General features: G+C 43.6%; 1 long non-coding RNA gene across 1 annotated transcript; it reads right to left on the bottom strand.

Annotated features, from left to right (window-relative positions):
• Positions 1-9,205: 9,205 nt before the first annotated feature.
• LOC149916473 (uncharacterized) lies at positions 9,206-15,792 on the bottom strand. Its single transcript, XR_016469954.1, has 3 exons — positions 15,696-15,792; positions 9,775-10,012; positions 9,206-9,342 (listed from the first exon to the last, which is right to left on the bottom strand). It is a non-coding gene; the product is annotated as an uncharacterized LOC149916473 (long non-coding RNA).
• Between the last annotated feature and the right edge of the window lie 272 nt (positions 15,793-16,064).

The following is a 16,064-nucleotide window of genomic DNA, read 5'->3' as shown; positions in this document are numbered from 1 at the left end:
TGAAAATAAACAAGACAACAAAACAAGACTTTTCTCTTAATCAGATGGGATAGAAAATTCTTTCAAAACCATCTTTTTCATTTTTGTCCTGTAACTGCATACCTGTCCTTCCACATGAGTTAGCATAGCAGTTATTTATCAGCACAGCAAAGCATGCTTTCACAACGGTAAGGTCAAGCAATGTGTGCAGTATGCACAAATGATGCAATTGCATGAGTTTGTTCAACTGCCTGTGCAACACAAAGCTGCTGAAGCGTGGGATGCTTCCTGCTCATGGGATGGCTGTTGCAGCCCATGCCACCTCTGCTGGATGGGGCATCACTGTCTCTGGAGCTGCTGCCTGCCCTGCAGCACTGGCTAGCTGCAGCATAATGAAAGAAAGCTCATTTTCTTTCATTAATGTAGCGCTGATTGAATTTTTGATGTTTGAATGAGGAAGGGCCTGAAGAAAATTACAATGAGAAAACTTGGTCGTACAACAAAAAATGTGAAAACAAGAGCAAAACAGAACGAGCCCTAATACCAAAGATGCTGGTATGATTTCTATGCAGTATAATCATGCCTTGTGCCATGGCAGCCTGGGAATTGCCTTCCATTCCCATAACTTTCAACCAGCTCTCAGACAAACCAAAAATCAGCTTGCTGTTCTAAAAACATACATTCCACACCATATTCTTTGGATGCATTAGTCTAGCCTTTCCCAGGCATAGCTCTTTTTCCAAACATGGCATATTTTACATGGGATGCATCCTGGAGTGCATTGCCTCTCCTGCAATGATTAAAAAGATTAACTTCAATTGCCAGTAACTGCAGCGAAAAGCACTGAAGGCTCAACTCTTAATTACAAAGAGAAACTAAAATGTGGCAATTAACTTTATTCATGCTAACAGGAAAAAGAAAAAACAAAAACAACCAATGGCTGGAAGTAATAAACACATTCCGTGTTTATTGCTGAGAGAGAAAGGCTTTGGTGTCTGCAGTGAGCTTTTCCCTCAGAGCTGAGCACGCCTAAGAAGAGGGTTGGTGTACCGTTGATTTTAGTGCCACTTAAAAAACCATTCAAAAAAGCAGCAAGTTAGAAGCTGCAGAGCAATTCCGAACTTGCTAATATCCTTGCTTTGTCTGCTTGAAGCGTGGCCATGGAGCGCAGGGGAGACAAAACATCACTGCCAATCTCAGCTGCAGCTCTCTGCCCACAGAGCGGCGGAGGTGTGGGGATGCAGATGGGAGCCTGGGCCTGGCCAGCCTGCAGCTCCCAGCACATTGTCTCCTGTGCACCAGAGGTTGATGCAGATTGGGTCAGATGGCCAGAGGAAATTATCTTTTCCCCCGTTTTGAAGGAGGTAAAATTCAGGCACAGTACCTTCATTCCGTGGAAGCTAGCTTCCGAAAATAAATTAGGAATTATCAACACCTATTTCAGGCTGCTGAAGCCACAGACTGGCACGGACAGCCCGGGGCAGCCTGCTGCCTGCAACAAAATCACCAAATCCAGCACGTGTAGGAGGACCAGAGAGAGATGTGAAGCTTAAGGGCTTTCAGGGAGGTGAAGTGGGTAAAGGAGCAAAAATCTGCATCTGCTCCTTCCATCCAGAATTGCAGAATTGTTAAAGTTGGAAAAAACCTTGAAGGACATCAAGACCAACTGCAACCTGACCATACTCCCCTAACACTAACAACCTGCTGCTAAATCATGTCCCCGAGCACGATCCTTGTCAGGAGCAGCAACCATTGTTCCATAGGCTACATAGCCAAATAAGCCTTTCAGTTAGCAGAGGTCTGTATCACTGCTCAAACTGGTATTGATATTTTTACATTAGAATTGTAAAGTGTGATACACCACCACAAAAGATACCCATCTGAATACTGAACCGAAAGAATCTCTGAATGGATTTTGTTTTGACATTTTCTTATAGTAACATTATGTTATTACAGGAAGATAGGACAGACCTCCTCTGGAAGGCATTCAGTACAGCACGAGAAATACCTCGGAGGGATGGCAGATTTTCTGTCAGGCGGTCAGGCCCTCTGCTTTTATCACATGCCATAAAGCCACCGAGACTGCTGGACACAACGGCAGCGGTGCCCAGCGCTGGGTCTGTCCCCTCCTGTCCAGCCTGCGAGGAGCTGCCAAAGGAAACCAATAATTTCCACAAAGATCAAGGCGAGTTTAATCACAGAGCCTTGGTCTGGGGCCAGCTCTTGTTCTTTCAGGCAAAAACTTCAGCACCAAGCATATGGCAAATGCTATTTCCCTCTGGATCAATACATCACCCTCTCCTTTACCGGAGTGAAGTGTATCCAACCTGTCTCCTTGGTTGGTCACGGAATTTCTCTTCTCTCAGCTGCAGCACACTGACAGACATCTGTGTCTCCATCCTGAAAACAACTCTTGCAGTAAAGCAACAAAAGCGCAGAATTGCAGTTCGTGACAGATCTCAGAGGACTGTGTCAATCCACAAATGCACGAGCATTCCAAGAGCCACTAGGAAAACAATTAATGTTGGGCTGTAATGTAATTCCTTTGGTGAGTCCTCTCTACTGAAAAAGACAGATTTCAGGAGTGTTTTAGTGCCAGTTAACGTTTCAGGGAACTGCAGTGCAAGGAGATACATCACCTCACCTCACTCTTCCTATGGGTCCTGCCCAAGGTCTCCTGGAATTCACAGGATCTCAGGACACTTGTAAAAAAACTTATTTTTCAATTCAATGATATTAGTACATGATTATGCTTGTTATCAGATAAGACGACTGCAGTGCTGTTCTGATCTCACAGCACATTGCTATGGTGCTGTAGGGGACCACAGTGGCAGATGTGCATACTTACATCAAGCTGTGGTTCACATCTTTGTGGGTATGTTTCATACGTGGGGCCATGACTGCATTCTTTAATATCTTGATGCTTGTGCTGCTCTAAGGACACAGTTTTCTCCTCAAAACAAGAAATTATGGATGCAGTTGAGATTTCTAGATCAAAAACAACGACTTGAATTTCTTTGAGGTCACGAAGTGTGTGATGTACAGTGAAAACAGAGTAATTCAGTTACAACAGTAAGCACGTTTAGCATCATTTTGTCCCCTCTACCCTCTTCTATTCATCTTTGTGGCATTTCCTTGAGAAAACATAAATGTTCCTCTCGTTTTGCAGCTTAATCCCCATATGTTTATCAGCTGTAATTGCAGCTTGGTCACAGTAATTAAAATACATGACACCTACTTGTTAATGTAGGCAAGAAAAATAATTTTCCCTGTCACCATTTCAAAACATTTGTTTAAATTGTAGCCACAAAGAATACACACATGTTAATGCAGTAAGTGCCAAAAACCCCTCCGTGTGAGTCAAGAGAAGCCAGCGCCAGCTTCATCCAGCAATGGATTTGGTGGATAAAGCAGAAATGTGTCACAATCAAAGCCAGTATTTGCTCTTTCCTAATACGGGGTGAACTGTGATACGATGGCTGCTACCTTTTCCTTTACACCATCAGAGCATCCCCTCTGCCTCGGGGACACACTGCAGCTCAGGTTCCTTAGTGCCACCCACAGCCTTGGGCACTGTCTGCAGCACCAGCTCTGGTGTGCCCAAGGAAAGCCATGGCTGTAGGAATGCCCCCAAACCAATGGCCTTCCCAAGGAAGCCAAGGCCTTTGGAAAACAACAGGAACTTCTTGCTATGTGTTTTTCCTAACCTTAAAACCACAAAGATAGCCCTGGACTGATGCTTCATGGAACACAAGTCAAAAGGAAGATGAGAAAGGCTTTAGAACATGTTAATGAAGCAATTAATATAAACCCATCTCTGAATGAGGCAGGATAAAATCTAAGTAAGTTCACAGCTTAAACATACTCCCAAATTTGTTCACGTAGCACCAGAGCATATTTACCAGAGAGCACTGAGAATAAGGTCAGCATTAAAGCAAAGATTTAAGAAACAGAACAAAAGGATCTTTGTAATTTGGTTGTGCTCAGGAGGCTTTGTTTGTTGACACAGACGCAGCCCAGTTATTTCGCCACACACAACAGCCATTATTCATCCATTGGGTCACACTGCATTTCCCATTCTTTTAGGCAGAGCCTCGGAGTTATTGATCCCATGAATCAAAGTGGCGGGGCTGTGCGGGCCGCGTGCTGCAGTGGGGGGACGGAGACGGATGGGGCTGCTGGCGTGGGCTCCATGGGGAAGGAGGCACTGGAGATCACTGAATGCTAACTATTTTTCTAAATGGCTGTCAAGTCACTTCCAAGGTGCAAGTAATGAAGTCAGCGCTCTCTATTTTTCTTTCCATTCAGCTGGGAGGGTGGTGAACTCGTGAAAACACGTGAAGGCTCCAGGAATGTTGTGGAGGTATGGGCATTGCTTAAAATCCCGTTAGGAGGGAGCAGAAGTTTACCCATTATCCCATGCAGCATCTCATCTTTCCTTCACCTCTGGACTCCAGCTGTGCTTATTTCAAGTAACAGCGCCATAATATGAGGTGTAGAAATCAAACCTTTCAGGAATCACATACCTTGTGTCGTCCACTCAATTGGCTCTTACAAATCTGGAGTACTTTGTCTACATAAAATGATTTCTTCTTCTTTCCCCCAAATCCTTAAAGAGGTTTAAGAACTGTGAACACACTCAAACCAAGTTACATGGCTGCTCTTTGGGAGAGAACAGGGCACAGGGAGAACATGCAGACCAGCAACCCAAGAGGGGTGCAGCAGCATGCGTTAGCTAACAGCTGTGATGGCACCATCCTGTAGCCTATGGCAGCAGAGCAGGAATCAGATGATCTTTAAGGCTCCTAAACTCAAATCACTCTATGATTCTATGCTTAATTAGGTAATACAAACAGTATTTCCACCTGAATTCACCCTCACCAGCAAGAGAAGGAAAATCCCCATGTTGCAGTCTCTTCCTACCACCAAAGCAGCACCAAACCCATTCATGTATATTTATAACTCCAGTGTCAGTTACTGGAAGTTTACGTGGGAAGGTGAAAGACCACCAGTTCAGTGGGAAAGGCAGAGGTTATCACGTGATTTCAACCCCCTGCTATGTGCAGGTCACCAACCAGCTGCCCAGGCTGCCCAGAGCCACATCCAGCCTGGCCTTGGATGCCTGCAGGGATGGGGCATCCACAGCCTCCTTGGGCAACCTGTTCCAGTGCCTCACCACCCTCTGGCTGAAAAACTTCCTCCTAACATCTAACCTAAACCTCCATTGTCTCAGTTTAAAACCATTCCCCCTTATCCTATCATTATCCACCCTTGTAAACAGCCATTCTCCCTCCTGTTTATACACTCCTTTCAAATATTGGAAGGCCACAATGAGGTCTCCCCAGAGCCTTCTCTTCTCCAAACAATAAACAGAGTTCCTACCCCTTTTCATTGAGCAACGCTCCTTCCTTCTCTTCCCCCAGACCCTGCAACAATAAGTGTGGCTCATGGGAAGATTTTCTTGCATTATTTTTACTGAGATGCGGATACTTTCCCTGCTTTGATTTAGGAACTGCCGCTGAAATTGCACAAGGCAGGGACTAATCTGCATGCACAGCTCCCCACGTGCATCGCGATGCGTGCTGGCAGCGAGCTCAAGCAACACAATATATTGTGACAGCTCTCGAAAACTTGTACCTTAAGGAGCTTACAGGAAATGGGCTGGCTGTTGCTTTGCAGCAGAAAACATGTTATCTGAGAAGATAAATCCCATTAGGCAATGAAATATGCTTCGTTTCAATAGCAAAAAAAAAAAAAAAAAAAAAAGATCTTTTTTTTTTTTTGTTCACTCTTTTCTTTTTATAACATCTTCTTTACCTTCATTCTTTGGATACCCACAGGAAATAAATAAATCTGCATTTTCTCAAATATGAAAGTTAAGCAGGCAAAGACATGGACTAAGTGGAGGCGTTGTGTGGTGCAAAGCAGCAGTGTTTCATGGAACAGGAATGTGCAGCAGCTGGGGATGGGGGAAAGACCTCTGGTGTGGCTGCTCCTGCTGTCTGTGGCTGAGGACCGCAGGGATGTGATCAGGGATGTACTACCACCTACAATTAACAGAAGTAAAGTGGGTAAGTGCCTGCTGCTGTAAAATATTTGTTTGGAAATCAACCAAAACCAGTTCCAATTAGGAACATTTAAAAAAAATGAAATAAAAAGTGGCTCTACCTACACAGGGACAGGCAGCAGTGCGTCCCGTACAGTGTGCAGCTGGGACAGGGCAGCTCCATGGGGCTGCTGCTTCAGGGAGCCTCTGCTGCCCGCTCAGCCCAGTTAGCTTGCTTTTTTTCCCCAAGCAAACAGCAGGGCTTAATAACTGTACTCTGTGCTGCGTGAGTCTCACCAAAATGGACTCGCACATAGCAAAGCATCTCCTCTGAAAAGGCTCAAAAGTGGAAATAAAACTGCCCTTCTGAGGAGGTGAGCACTCTGCAGAGAGGCTGCTGTCAGTGCTGTGCCCTGTGAGCATCTGGGCTGCGGATGGCACCGACAGCACTTGGGCTGAGGACAGAAATGGCCCTGCAAGAAGAGCAATAGCAGCTGAGACTCATTTGGAGTCTTTGCTGGACACTTTCTTTTAATTTAAGAGGGAAATAGCAATACTTAATACACTAGTGTTATTGCTTCTTTCCACACATGAGCTGTTTAATATATTAACCCCCGAGGGGAAGTTTCTGAGTTGTTTTGGGATCCATAATGAAGATGCATCCCCTACACAGTTTTTGGTGGAGCCACACTAAGATCCATGGCTCTTTTGCCTACAAAACAGACTGTAGGCTGCAAACGCCTCTAAAAACATAATTATGCCATGGCATGATGGCTATTTCCACTGAGGACACAGAGTCTGGTTTTTGCTTCCACTTGTAATAAGATACAGTAGAGATTGCTAACAAGTACGAGATCTATGAGAGGCAGATCCCAAGGCTTATCAGTGAAGTTATGTTATCTCAGGTTAACATCCCATTAAAAACGCATAATTCATACTTAACCCTTAAAGTCTACAATGCTGTAGGAAAGCTGTATGGTGCATTTCTTGCTATTTGAGAATAAATTCAGGCCCTAGAACTCACTATGCGACCTATTTTTCAATAAATAGAGTTTTCACGCTACACTAACACACAGCAGGGTCAGAAAAAATAACCCTCATTTATTTTACCAGGGGGAAAAAAAACACAGACTGAAACTCACCCTAGCTCTATCATCATTATATGCATTTTAGCAAATGTATTTGAAATGCTATGCGAGTTCTTTACTCAGGGAACAGCACGACCGTCTGCTGTGCAGCTCTCACTGATGGGCTCCAACACGACTCCTCCAGCTCCATCAGACTGCATCCGTCATCACTTTGCTACCAACTTGATTCAGATTGAAACCCTCGTACTGCGTTTATTGTTATTCTAAAAAGAAAAGAATTAGATGTCTTTGTTCGTGTCCTGGACATCAAACATACATGCATGTGCTGAGAGAGGGGCAGCAGCATCACCTCATGCTCTCAAAAAGAGAGCTGAGAACCAAACCAGAGCCGGGTGCTCCCAGCTTTAAGGAGTTGATCCATGCCACCACAAATGGCTACAAAAGCATTTTAAGTATGGGGATTCCTTCTCAATTTCCTGGCTGATAACAAGGGATGAGCAAAGGATGCTATCATTTGCTCTTTTAGGCAAAGGTGTGGGATTGGTGATGGCAGAAGGCAAACCCTGTGTCTCCTAGTGTTGTGCCTGAACTGCTGTACCACTATGACATCTGTGACAGCATCAGTTGTTGCCTGAAACTCAGCAGTGAGGGAGGGAGAGGCCCCAGCCTGCCTCCCCAGGGTGACCAGCAGCTCTGAAACACTCTGGACTGGTGAAACAGGAACAACTCCATTTCCTTTTGAAAAGAAAATGAACCAAACCTGGCTCCACCTTATTCCACAGAATATTCCAGTTGACTTCATTTTTCCAGGAGCTAATGAGCACAGACATCTCCCTGCAGCTTTAAGGGGTCTTCCCCTGGAAATTTTCTTTCCTATATGGAGAAATGTAGAGCTTTATTTGACCCTAATGAACCACTTCCAAGTGACTGGTGCAGAATTTGCTCTCAGACATACAGTTAGTTTCCAGGCAGTCCTATGCAGAGCCAGGACCCTGTGGGCCCCTTGCAACTCAGGGAATGCCATGACTCCACCATCCTTCTGTTCCTCAAGTAACATTCACCTGGCTGAAACCATTAGTCAGGGCCCACAGTTATCTGCCTCAGCCACAATAGATCTGGTCACAAGCAGCACCTGAGCACACTGATAGGAAGCACATAATTTTCCTCTCGTCTGATCCTCAAACTTAGCAATTTTCTCTTTTATAACATTTCATGAAGAGGAAAGAAGATGATGAGTAGGGGAAAAAGAATAGATAACAGAAGATAATGGTAAAAAGAGTCTGAGAAGAGGTGATACCTAATTTACTACAAACAACAGCAGCAGTACAAGAACTTCAGGTATTATATAGACAAAGCGTGGATAAAACCTATTCTCAGTCTGAACAATTTATTGCATTTTGTGTTCTTTTTTTTCCCACTTATTCCAGAGTATATTTTTTTATGGATTCGTTTCAGTAAAAGAAAAATATCTTTCTTTATATGAGTACAGCATGCGGCTCTGGGTAAAGTGATATTGCCTGGGCAGCTGATGGAAAAGTCCAACATTTTTTGGCAATACAAAAAGGCACAACATGATAAAGAAATGAGACAAATAAGAAGCTATTAACAAAAGTATTCTTAATTGCTTTTCTGCACAGTGTGCTGTAGTTTGACATTTGTAGGAAATCACAGCACCAAAGAACTAATTATTGCTCGTTGCTGTAGCATCACCACCCAAACTGATACAATTATGTGAATTTTCTTTGTGGCCACGGTGTATCAGAAATAGGACTGCTAGTTGGTCTGTTCGTTATAGAGAGAAGTTTTACTGTAATTTTCAGCAGCTTCAGTTCTCAGCTAGGGGAGCACAGCTTTACCCAGACACTCTTTCCATCACTGGTCTATTTACAGCCATGGGGGAATTTGGGAGAGTTGGTATATTTTTTGGTAAAAAATTTAGGCAGGAAAATAAATGCACTGATACATGTTTTGTCATTCTAAATACAACGAGGAACCAAAATATAAATAATATAATAGACTTTGTCTTATTCCCAGAACACTTTTCCTGCACTTTCATTATGAGTGCACGGATAAGGCTAATTTCCCTTACCTAATATAACTCAGTTAACTGATGTTTGTTGCAGCTGGAAGTGTCTCAGAACTGGACCACATCTTCTCTTCGAAGATCCTGCAGAGGACAGCCTGCTGTTCCCCCAGCAACAAGGCTGTGTGTCCAGCTCACAGTGCTCACTGCGTGAATGAGGAAGAGAGAATGTCCCGTCAGCTTCGCAGCTCATAAAGGAGGTTTCACCCTCAGTGATGCCCATCCCATCACAATACCACTCAGGGTTGTCCAATTACAGACCTTACCCAAAACAACCCTATCAGGATGCACTTCTTTTCACTGTATTGGAACTGTAGTTTATGCTGTGAGGAAGGTTTCCAGGAGCCTACATTGCCTTCTCCACATGGCTTTCCAGCAGCTGCTTCCAGCCCAAGCTCCATGGGGAGTTCATGAAGCTGAGCCCCCACTTTGATGCAGTCAGAGGTGTGACCAGGCCTGGAGCTCCTCCAACTGCTCAAAGTGCAGGAAATGAAATCTGACGCTAAATTGACCTCCCACATAGTTATGCACACAATAGCTTGCTAAGAAGTGTAAATAATTACTAATATTCTGCTTACCATTGCTGCGTTCATTTCCAGACTGTGAAGACACCTAGCATGGCCACCCCTTTCCCTCCAAATAGCTGATCAGCAGATTAAAATACTTTCATTAGACTTCCTTTGTTTGATTGTGAACAACTGTGGCGATCTCCCAGGATCTGCAGCTGAAGAACAATGTCACAAAGAACCACGTGGGTAATTGCTGTGCGCGTGCAGCAGGACCATTTCCGACTTATCTGAATATTTCTTCAATTTCCTTGTTAATAAAACAAAAGAGATAGAATTAGGAACATTTAACTGGTAAAGTCATGCATGCTGACTGAGAAAGAAGGGGTGAGGTGGGGAGGGGGGAGAACTGTTTCACCTGGAGCACCACAATATCCTACTGGGAGTTCTCAGTGCACACTGGAAATACATCATTCCCTCTTTTTCTTCCCTTAGGTATCCTCACTGGACTTGCAGGCAGGAGTACATTCAAAATGCAGATTCACAATGCCCAAAGTTTTGTTTTAGGCATCAGCTATACAACTTCAAGCCTCACTAAATCATACAGTTCTACAGTGAACTTGGCAGGTAAGTGCTGGGGTGTTTCCATTTCTTCACAAAAAAAAAAGGCAATCTTTTGCATTAATACAAGTGATGGATGTCAGAAAACGCAAAAAGTACCACAAGTATTTCCCAGAGTGAGCAAACATCCTCTCTTTTTTAACACATGAAAAATTAACACAATCAAATTCCATTGTAAAACACGCTTCAGAATTTGCTTTACCAGCTTTATTACCTTGACGACTGGGATATGTTTTACTTTTCCCAAAGAAGAAGCACATATCTAAATGAGAGGAAAACTGATGATATACAGCTAGTGAGTGGTTATGAAAAATAAGGGCCCCAAATTTATCTGTGTCATTACTATACAAAGATGCTCATGTGCCATAAGCAGATACTGTAATGGAATAAATCAGAAACACTGGTAGCAATGATCATAATCCTTATTGTTTACTATAGTGCCTAGCGATGAGGATTCAGGATCCCACTTTTATTGGTGTTGTAAGAAGTGTAATACATAAAGGGGCTTGGAGAGGCAGGCACAGAGGTGACAGAAAGTGAATTTCCTCCTAATATCTAACCTGAATCTCCCCTCTTTTAGTTTTCAGCCATGCTCCTACATCCAATCACTGTCAGACCACGTACAAAGTCAATCTCCTGTTTATAAGCTCCCCCCAGGTACTGGAAGGCCACAGTGAGGTCTCCCTGAGCCATCTCTTCCCCAGGCTGCACAACCCAGCTCTCAGCCTCTCCTCACAGCAGAGGTGCTCCAGCCCTCTGAGCATCTTTGTGGCCCTCCTCCAAACCTGCTCCAACACTTCCATGGCTTCCCTGCGTTGCGTTGGCACTTTAAAATACAGATGGTCTGGATGAGGTCCAAAATAGCCTGGAAAAATAGAGGTGATGGGCAGTCAAACCATGCAGGAAAGGTAGGAGTGAGGAGAAGTGCTGGGAGGGCAGCCGGCGTGTGGCTGCCATGACTTGGAGCAGAGCAAATGGCTGAGCCAGGATGGGATGGCAGCTCTGGGGTTGGGCAGGTTGCAGCTGGGCAGCTCCACAGTGGCTGCAGAGGGGCCAGATTAAGATAGAACTTGTGTGATGAAAAAGGCTGTGAGATAAATCTAGACCTCACTGCATGCTGGAGAATTCACACGGGAAAAAATGCTCTCCTCCCCTGGCTCAGCCTCAGCTAAAAAACTATTTACTTTCTAACTATTCACATTATGCGTTTTATATATTTAAATTCATGGAAATGTTTACTTATATACTTATATTTCACGGACTATAAAACAATAATAACAAACTCCAAATTAGTCGTTTCCTCTCAGATAATAAAGTCGCAATGAGAAAAATTTGTAGCTTCCAATTGTTCCAACCAGTGTTGGAAATGACATGAAAATCTCTTTGGCAGTCATTACAGCTTAATTGTTTTGGAAAGCTGCAAGAGAATCATCATTGCTTTTTTGTTGCTGGTTGGTTTGCTAAAGAAAAGTTAGTTTCATTCAAAGCAATTAAATATTTCAATCTCTTTATTCTTAAAAACAAAACAGAGAAGTGAACTGGCAAATTCTTCCAAATACTCAGAGAAAATATTTTTCTATAAAATAAAACTTACAGCTCTTTTTTTTTTTTTTTTTTTTTTTTTTTAAACTGGTGGGAAGCAACTTGGATCTGCCAAAATTCTTTGCTAATATATATTTTGTAGTAAACTGGATATCTGCACCCAGTTTTGTAATCCCAGTTCAGTGCCGGGAGCTGTTAAACTCATGAATTATGCATTTCATTCTATAAACACACACAAAAAAAATACTTACACTGTAATTAGCTTATTTGCCCTTATCCAAGATCACAGTAGTTCATAGAGTAATTAATAAAAAGAAGGCATCTCCCTGATGTTACCTGGGGCAGCCCTAGAGGTGCTGGGGAAGGCAGACGCCTTCTCTGACCACTTTAAGATTGGATAGAGCAGAAAACCAAACATGAATGTTTGAGGTAGAGAAGAAAGAAACCTGATGTTCAGGTACTGGTGTGAGGCTCAGAGCATCTCATCCCTGCCTGTACAACCTCCCTGTGGGCAGCAGTGCCAATAAAAACAACGCCTTGCCCTACAGTGGGGATCCTTCAAGCCTTCTCTTTACACCCTGTTTAACAATTACATTCTCTATTTTCAGGCCTTTCCCTGAAAAATTCCTATTCGACAAACGCTATGTTTTTACCCTGGACACATCCAGATCCAACCTGAGATAATCTCGTCAGAGATGAGTTTTTCAAGTTTAGAAAATTAATTCTTATGCCTCATCTCAGGCTTAGCAGATGCTTGGGAATCTTTAATAGCTGTAATTACCTAGTTTATAGTTATTGCGTTGTCATATCTCTTATAGAAGCAGATCAAAGTTTATGAATACCTCTGTAATTAGAGGACATATATCAGGAACAAGATAACTCCAACTGCTGCTCATCGCATCACTGATTTCACTGTGTCGCTTCTCAAAGCCCTTATCCTTATTCTTAATGGCCATGCTCAATAACCATCAACAGAGTCTGAGACAGCACCACATCTGGCTGCATATTTATTCTAGATTTCAAATTATACCAATCATTGTGTGCTGGATAAACTCTAGGCTCATTCTTTAAGTACCATAATCCTGTTTACAAGACAAAAATCCCAAGCCCCCGACGCGGCGCACACAGCGCGCCCTCTGGCAGCGCAGATTTTTCTCTAGCTCAGTCAATCTCTAGCTCATACAAATGGCTCATTTCTCTCGGCATTCCCAAAACATATGAAAAAGAAGGCATGACCAACACCTACTTGCTTCTAGCACATCTACAGTAGCACTGAATCACAGAATGACAGAACAGCCAGGGTTGGAAGGGACCTCAAGGATCATGAATCTCCAACCCCCTGCCACAAGCAGGGCCACCAACCTCCACATTTAATACCAACCCAGGCTGCCCAGGGCCCCATCCCACCTGGCCTTGAACACCTCCAGGGATGGACAGGGCATCCACAGCCTCTCTGGGCAGCTGTTCCAGCTCCTCACCACTCTCAAAGGAAAGAATCTCGTGACATCCAACCTAAATCTTCCCTCCCTCACTTTAAAACCATTTCCCCTTGTTTTGCAGTTATCAACCCTTTCAAAGAGTTGATTCCCTTCTTGTTTGTAGGCTTCCTTTAGGTATTGAAAGGCTGCAATGAGGTCACCCTGCAGCCTTCTTTTCTCCAGGCTGAACAAGCCCAGCTCCCTCAGCCTGCCTTCATAGGGGAGCCTGTCTTCATAGGGGGCTCTCACTGAAGAAAGAAGTAAAGCAGATGTATTTTATTATTATTATTTTTACCTTGGCAACGTTACCAATAGATGCCTTAGTGCTCACATGGTACCATAGAAATTGCAAGGAGGTGATACCCCCAGTGCTGCTGCTGCTTCTATGTGGAAAAATACTCCCTCACTTAAAGAACATTCCGACAAATACATTTGGTGTTTAGCCAACATCCTGGTCTCTGCTGGCATGTTTCAGCAGCAGCCAGCACCTAAGTCAGTATGATTCATTGGATCAATAATTCTAAGGTCTGTACCTAAAAGGTTGAAAAATGTGGAAAAACCTGGCAGAAGAGTAATGATGGTAATGTTCAGCAAAATGGTTAATGAGGCTTGGGAAAAGCAGGCTTTGGGGGGAGAGAAATATGTACGGATTTAACCTTGCACACAAGCTTCAGCAGAACATTCTGTCTTCTGGGTTAACTATAAAGTCCCCACACATTAAGAGACACCTGTAGTTACTGACATGTTCGCTCTTTCATGGATTGGCCCTTTCCCACTTCCACACACCGGTTGCTGGAGGAGGATGTGGCTCTTTTCCAGGTCACCGTATCCCCAACCATTACTTGCTGAATGGCTGATGTTGGTAGCACAGTTACATAAAGGCACAGAAAATAAGGTTACTTTCTGCCTCCTTACCTGAACATTTTGGCTCATTACTGCTCCCTGACCCCTCCTTCAGCTGCCATCCTATCTAAAATAACTCAATTCCTTCCCAGCCCGCTGCTTCCTCATCATTTCACTTCCCTCAGTAGGTGTAATAGCATCCTGTGCATAAGGTGCTGTGCCCAAAGGAAGCTCAATAGCAGTAATACCAGTAGCTAAGGCTAGTGATATCATACACCATTTGATTACTTCAGGAAATAAAAGGACACTGCAGCTGCAATTACCTGTCATTCCTCCCCTTCTCATGGCTTCGGAAGAACCATCAGGTCTGTAAATGCATTTTGCCACCAGCTGGAACACATATCAGGTTGTATGCAATGGCACTGCTCTGTGCTTTGCACGGGAAAGGAAGATGGTATCCATAATCAGACCAATAATTCTAAAATGAACTCAGATAAGGAATTAATAGCTAAGTGATCTGAACATCAAAGCCCCATCTTCCTCCTCAGCAAAGCAGCCACAACACATTATCATCCGTATATTTTTCTTTTTAAAATACAGTCTTGCATTAATTCATCCCTCATCCAAAAGCTGGACAAAAGCAACATGCTTTTTAATGGTTGTTAAATATTCTGCAATTTGTCTCCTATTTGTCAGTTGGCATTAGGAGAGATCTATAACTAATCTTGGTGCCACCAACAACACCGCCTGCTGCACACTCCCTCCATCCATAAAGCATCATGTCCACAGCGAAGACAATTAGATGCCTCTGATCTCTTCTCTATAATTCACTTTCCTATCTAATCAACAATTATCCGTAATGAACTTTGCATTGCTAACTCAAGCTCAGCAGTTTCTCTTGCTTAGTGCAAGGCATAAAGGAAAAACCGGTGGCAAACGGCATAGCATGTTTTATGAAGTGATTTCTGAATAATCACACTTTAATTTTAAAGCTGTTTAACAGCCATAGCAAATGGCAGACAAAAGAACTGAAGTGAGGAGTGTGACCTATGAAACTGATGAAAATTCATTTGGAAAAACCCTTTATTAGAAAAGGGTCTTCTTGTCGCAGGCCTATAAATCACAGGTAAAAATGAACCTAAATTGTAGGAAGCAATTGGTTTTACAATTCCAGATCCTTGCAGTGATACGAGTGGTGTTAGCAGTGTAAGTGAAGGGAAATACTGCTGTCCTGGCTGAAGCTGCCTGGAAAGATGCGAGGTGCTCTGAGCTGCCTCTGCTCTCTGGAAGCTCTCTGGCACACCCTGCACCAGATGTGCGTGGAGCCCTGAGCCCACCAGCAGGCCAGGCTCACGGTCAGGCTGCTCCCCATGGCAGGGGGCACTTGGGTGTTCAGAACACCCAGAGAACTCCTGTAGGATCTCTGCTGGGCAGCGAAGGCAGCTGGCTGGCCAGGAACAAGCACTTCCCATCCTGGTTGGGCTTCCACACAAACGTACCCAGTCTCACCTCCAGAACTTCACAGCCTTTGGTTGCGATGCATCCTCTGTGAGCACGGTGCTCCTCCAGGCATGCAGATGGAGCTCACCATATGACCAAGAGCCAGTCCTTACAAAGTATCCCAAGCCAAAGAGAAGTTTCCAGAAGCTTTGCTGCTGTAACTGAAGGAGAATTAAAAAAAAAAACAACAAATCTGAGCAGAAGTGAAGATGTTCAAAGTAGTGGAAAAAAAGGAATTCTGCAGAGAACCCTTCCAAAGACCCCATGCATTGTGATCTAATTACTGTGAACGCTAATCCATCAAAATGTACCACTGACATTAAAAATATTAAGTATGGCTAAAAAAACCTTAAACTACTCCTTGTGTGTATTTATCTC

Source organism: Phasianus colchicus, chromosome 11, assembly GCF_987193195.1.
Source record: "Phasianus colchicus chromosome 11, bPhaCol1.hap1.1, whole genome shotgun sequence".
NCBI lineage: Eukaryota > Metazoa > Chordata > Aves > Galliformes > Phasianidae > Phasianus > Phasianus colchicus.
The sequence above is the reverse complement of the archived record's forward strand: the minus strand, read 5'-3'. Positions and strand labels throughout refer to the sequence as shown.